The sequence below is a fragment of the Cryptomeria japonica genome, chromosome 7, assembly GCF_030272615.1.
Source record: "Cryptomeria japonica chromosome 7, Sugi_1.0, whole genome shotgun sequence".
NCBI classification, from domain to species: Eukaryota; Viridiplantae; Streptophyta; class Pinopsida; order Cupressales; family Cupressaceae; genus Cryptomeria; species Cryptomeria japonica.
Genome location: NC_081411.1, coordinates 411,230,133 through 411,235,929, shown reverse-complemented (window position 1 = coordinate 411,235,929; position 5,797 = coordinate 411,230,133). Strand labels below are relative to the sequence as shown.

The following is a 5,797-nucleotide window of genomic DNA, read 5'->3' as shown; positions in this document are numbered from 1 at the left end:
CCTTATTGCTCCTAGCTAGGTAGTCATCAATATCATCAATGGGCTGCACCTCTATCATCTTCTTGCTTTTCTCCATGCTCTTCATTAGCCAATCTGGAATAGCAGTCATCTCCATCCCGTCATCAAGACAAATCTCTCTATCAAGTTTGTAATGTCCCCTTTCTAGGCGACAGGAAATTAGTAGAGGTTTGAACTTTCACTCGAGTTTCCATAGGTCAACCAGATGGTTAGGGGACTCATTCTGAGGAGCATAGAGCTTTGTGGGGGCTCTATGAACCATTTTGAGCTTTCAGACGATAGTTCCTACTTTTTAGGGATGTCTCCTATTTTTTAGGGAGAATTGGCAGTTAATAGGTTGACCACCTGGGGACCACGGAGTTGACAAGGAGCCTCTCGGACAATTTCTGGCACTTTGAGCGAGGTTCCTATTTTTTAGGGCAAGTTCCTATTTTTAAGGAGGAACTGTCAGTCATTCTGCATGGGTTCTGTCGTCAGTAGTGATCATAGCACTTCAGACGAAAGTCCAATCTGAGCCCTGGATCTCATTTTATTAATAAATAAGGAAATAGGATTTAATAAAATAATAATAAAGTGGTATTATAATCACTTATGGGGAAATAAGTTATAGTAATTCATTGGCCCTCTTACCTAGGCGTTTTAGCAAATATTATTATAATAAGGAGGGGACCAAATTAAAATAAGGATGGAGGCCCCTTGTGGTTCGATTTTCATAAGGAGGCATAAATAAAATAAAGTTATTTTATTAATAAAAGGGGAAATGAAACCCTAATTCAAAATTAGGGTTAGAGCTGAAATAAAAAGTGAATTTAACAATCATTTTGGCATGGAGTTGTTTATTTTTTGAGAGAATATTATCTTCTACAGGTCTGCAACGAGTTTGGCAAAGTTTTGGAGTGGAATTGGGGACGAAAACCTCCATTTCTTGGTGATAGGACGAAATCCTTCTCACTTTTCTACATACAGATTTGATTGGAATGCTCATATTTGGCCATGGAGGGCAGAATTCAGAGGTTTATTGACAGTTACAGCAGGTTTATAATCTGAAATACACATCTGGGCGGTTATTTGGTCATTTTCATTAGAGTTTGTGCACATTTTATGCCAGTCGTACCTTCCCTAGCTGGGCTGTACCATTTCAGCTCTCCTAGGGTTTTCAATAAAATAGTTGTAGGGGTTTTGAGTCAGCAAATTGCATTGTTCTTCATTGTTAGCATCAAGGAATAATATATGGGTGATCATTTTGGAGGAATAAGGTCAATTGAGATCAGCAGATGCAATAATGCAGGGAAATCATACATTCCTGGAGGGTTTTACCTGGCAAGAAATAAGAATTCCATCTGGGTCTACTTAGAACTTCACAAATTGTTTTTGGTAATTATATACTAGGAGAATAAAATACCTTGGAGCAACGTGCAGCACCTGGAGGCTCTTGTATTGCTTTGTGCACCACCTCCAGCATCAAATAAGCTCATTCAGGCAGGGCGTTGGACCTTTGGTAGGCCAAATTTGGCTCTAGTTGTCTTAAATAATCATTTTCTTGAATTTTGTAATTTGCTGCAATAAAATCAGAGCCCTGATTTTCTATTTTAAGAATTAGTTTAGTTTTCTATATGTATTGCCTCTACTGTGCAACTTTCAAAATAGTCAATAACACGCAAGTTATCCTAAAATCTCTTCAAAAACCAAAATAATTATACACTAGCAAAAGAATTAAATCAAACAAACAAATCAGCTGTCAAAATCAGTGATTGGCATCTTTCCGAGTTCCTTCAATGTCGAGATAACATCATCATCATCATCATTTCCCTTGTCCTTAGTCAAATCATATACATTCTTTCCCAAGCTAACCTCCAAAAGGGTAGTGGGAGACCCCAGTTGATCATCATCCTCATTAGGTGGTGCAGATGTGGTTGTGGCATGCAACTCCTGAGTATTATCTGGTATAATCACCGTGTTGGAACATTGTTCAAATTCTTTATCTAGTTCGGGGCATATCAATCTCCTTGATTGATGAGAAACTGAGGGGAGACAAAGGAACGCTTGGCTTTTGCTTCTTCTTCTTCTTTACTTCTTCAACTTTGTTCCCCTTAGCCTTAGTTTCTCCTGGTGTATTCTTCCTTCGCTTTGGAACTTGACTCTCCTCATCCGCATAAATCCTTATATCACTAACTATTCTTTAATCATCTTTGGAAGAAGAATCCTCCTGTTTCATCTTCTCATATGTGAAGATAGCACCCATACCTACTAATTTGTTCATCTGTTTATCTACCCATCCTTTGGAGAAACTTATGACTTCTCTCATCAATTCATTCAAATTTGTCACTTCAAGCTCCGACCGATTAGGCAATAGAATAGCCTTCTTCATTTCATTTTCATATTGTGGATGGGTATGATCCTTATCATCCAACACTTGATCAGAAATGAGAAAGAGTTCACACTTTCTCATGAAATCCATGGACATTTGGACCACATTCTTCTCTTCACTGCTTGCTCATCCATCAAGTTGACCCAATAATCTTCAATGTCCACCTTGTGTATGAATCTATCTCCCCTGATCCTTCCAACTTTCTTGCGCAGATCAAATCTCTCCCTTTTCTTGTATGTTCCAAGGCGAGAGAATGCAATCTCCACAATCACCGTATAGTTGCAGCAGCAGATTGGCACATTCCCAATGTTTTTACTACGGAAATAGGAAAAGTCATCCCTATCCTATGCTTGTCATTCTGGATGGAATCATATTCCAAAAGTTGTCTCACCACCTCCAACAGGATCATTTTGTCTGTAGGATACCTAGGAAGCTTGTAAGGTTCAGATTGAAATCGATGAATCCTAAGGTATGTGAAAGTGGGAAACTGTATGTACCACGATCCATATTGCTCAATCAACTCTCTTGCCTCCTTGGACAACCTCTTCTAGATTCCGCCTTGCAATATTCTTGTAATGTACATGGTGAATGCATCGTTCACCCTCTTATAATCTTCAACTCTATACATACTCAACTGTGGATAGCATTCATAACTCCTATATTACCCTCGTCCATTCCCGACTTCAACTCTGCATATCAATCCTTGATAAGTAACAAGTCGTGCAAGTATATACAACAAGTAATGAGTCTTCGCAAATGACCTAGATCTCTGCACATTTCTCAATTGAAAATCCAGATTCTCACTTATGATTTTTGACCAATTGATCACTATTCCTTTCAAACAATCCTGGATAAAATAGAACATCCATCCATGATATATTGCACCTTGTGACATTCGCATCACTCGATTAAGTAGGAATACCAAGTCGCTATATTCCTCCTTCAAATCTATGCACATGAGTGTCTTGGGAGCCTTGGAATGATGAGGTCTTGGCTCGATCATCCACTCTTTGTTAATTAGAGTTTTGCATACATCACCTTCACTTTATACTTCGCCTCATACTCATCTTTTGTCCTATCTTTCATGTTTGCACTACGGAGAATTCCAAACACTTCGGCAATGGCATCCTCGGCTAGGTAGGCAATAGTCACACCTTTGGGAGTCTTGATCATTCGGGACAGAGGATCGTAATGCCTTGCGCATTCCAAGACTAACTCGCTGCACTATATGAATTGCAAAAATCCTAAGTCATCAATGTTCCTATTCCAAATCCAATTCATGAGAAGTCTCCATATTGAACAATTACGTAAGTCCTCGAGTGAAAACAGCATTATCACACCAAGTCATTGAGTTATCTGTAGTTGTGTAGCTAGGTTGGATCCCTTCTAGGGCCGACCTAGTGCACAAAATGCCAAGTGGCTTGTCGCCCTTGGCATTTGGATATCTTAGTTGTATGAGTCTAATTTGGGGCAGGCCCTATTTGGGCGGACCACTTGTGAGTAACTTGCAACTAAGGGAGACTCGTATGTAACCTGTAATATATAGGTCTGACCCTACCCTTGGTGCCAAAAGTATATGGCCAACTTGACGTCTATTAGGAGGTATTGATTCATATATATGCGAGGTCACGATTGCATCAATAGATATGAATTCAACAACATGAAGGACATGTAGTGTGCTTGGGGGCGACAATAAGAGCTTATCGTCTATGGTTGGGAAGGCAACAGATTTGATGTTTGCCTGTGGTTAACGAGCACTACCATTAAATCAACATGGTATCAGAGTAGGTTTCTTCTATGGAGCCTAACCGCTTGAAGGTAGATCATGTGCTTTTGAGGGAGTTCAATCAAAGTAATTTGCAAACTAAGAAATCTAAGTGCAAGCAAAGACGATTACTTGAAATTCGAGCTGCAGAATACAGACGTGAGCATCGTGAATGCCCTGCGGCGAGTGATGATCGCAGAGGTGCCGACGATCGCCTTAGACTTGGTGGAAATCGAGAACAATTCGCCAATGCTCAATGACGAATTCATCGCGCAAAGGTTGGGCCTCATCCCGCTCACCTCCAAGCGCGCAATGGAGATGAGCTTCTCGCCTGATTGCGACTGGTGCGATAGGCGACGCGTAGTGCGATAACTGCTCTGTAGAATTCACCCTCCTCGCCAAATGTGACGGTGACTAGACCCTCAATGTCACCAGCTTAGACCTCATGTCCTCTGATCAACAAGTCACTCCCGTTGATGTCGCCAACCGTGCTACTGGCGACTACAACCTAACCAAACGAAGGGGTATAATCATAGTTAAACTTCGACGTGGTCAGGAATTGAAGCTTCGTGCCATAGTCAGTAAGGGTATTGGCAAGGACCATGCCAAATGGTCGCCGGCTGCAACGGTTACTTTCATGTACGAACTTGGTATTGAAAAGCTGACGACAAGTGGAGTCACTATGGATATCTCTGTCTATTTTAACATTCTATATTCGAATTCTTCATTCGGGGAGGAGAACATGTTGTGGAGGATTCTCTTCGGCGATCGTAACATTTTACTAGCAAAATCTGTGAGATGGAGGCGTCCTCTTGTTTTCGGCATTTTGGTGGTACTCGAGCCAAAACTTGTTATCCCAATGCAGCACCAAATTGCTCTCAACTCCGAAATAGAGTATCACTCGGCAAACCTCTAAAAAATGTATGCGCCCCTAAAATTGAATGACGCGAACAGTCGGGTGCTCGGATTTGCACCACGCAGATTTGAAATGAAAGCGCAACTGAATTTGCCTCTGATCGCGCCAACAAATCACTAGGGCACATAGTCTATCTTGCTTACAACCGAGGCATTTGGCATCTGAGAAGACAAAGATTGGAAGTGCACTGAGTGGGGCATTGGTGAGCACACTTGTGGCACTTGCAGCTAGCAATTTGGGGCTAGTGGCATATGAGGCTCCTACATATCAAGTGTTGCAACAGTCATAGGGACTTTGGTTTCTTATTTAGTGGTACCCATGCAATCTCTAGGTCAAGATAGTTGGAAGATAGCAGCTGCTCTAATGAGCAAGCATATTGGTGGAGCTGTTAATTATGTTGCAGTTTCAAAGGCTCTTGGTGTGTCTTCATCGGTGTTGACAATAGGATTAGCTGCAGATAATTTGATCTATGCAATTTACTTCACAACACTTTTTGCACTAGCTTCTAGAATACCTCCCAAAATTTCAACAGCTGCCAATGGACGAATCAAAGATTGTATTCAAAGAAGGAAGATTACTTGCATTTCTTCGCAAAGCTAGAATCAATATTCAGAGGGAGTCTGACATATCGTCAGAAGTAACCTTGGACAAAGAGGTTAGAAGGTTGATATCTGCTTCAAAGGGAGCCTGATTTTTTCAGCTTCATAGGGAGCCAAACATTTCAGCTTCA

The 5,797-nt window shown here is 41.0% G+C and overlaps 1 pseudogene; it reads left to right on the top strand.

The window, feature by feature from the left end:
- The first annotated feature begins 1,011 nt into the window (after positions 1 to 1,011).
- LOC131033415 (DNA-directed RNA polymerases II, IV and V subunit 3-like) lies at positions 1,012 to 5,067 on the top strand (annotated as a pseudogene).
- Positions 5,068 to 5,797: the final 730 nt, after the last annotated feature.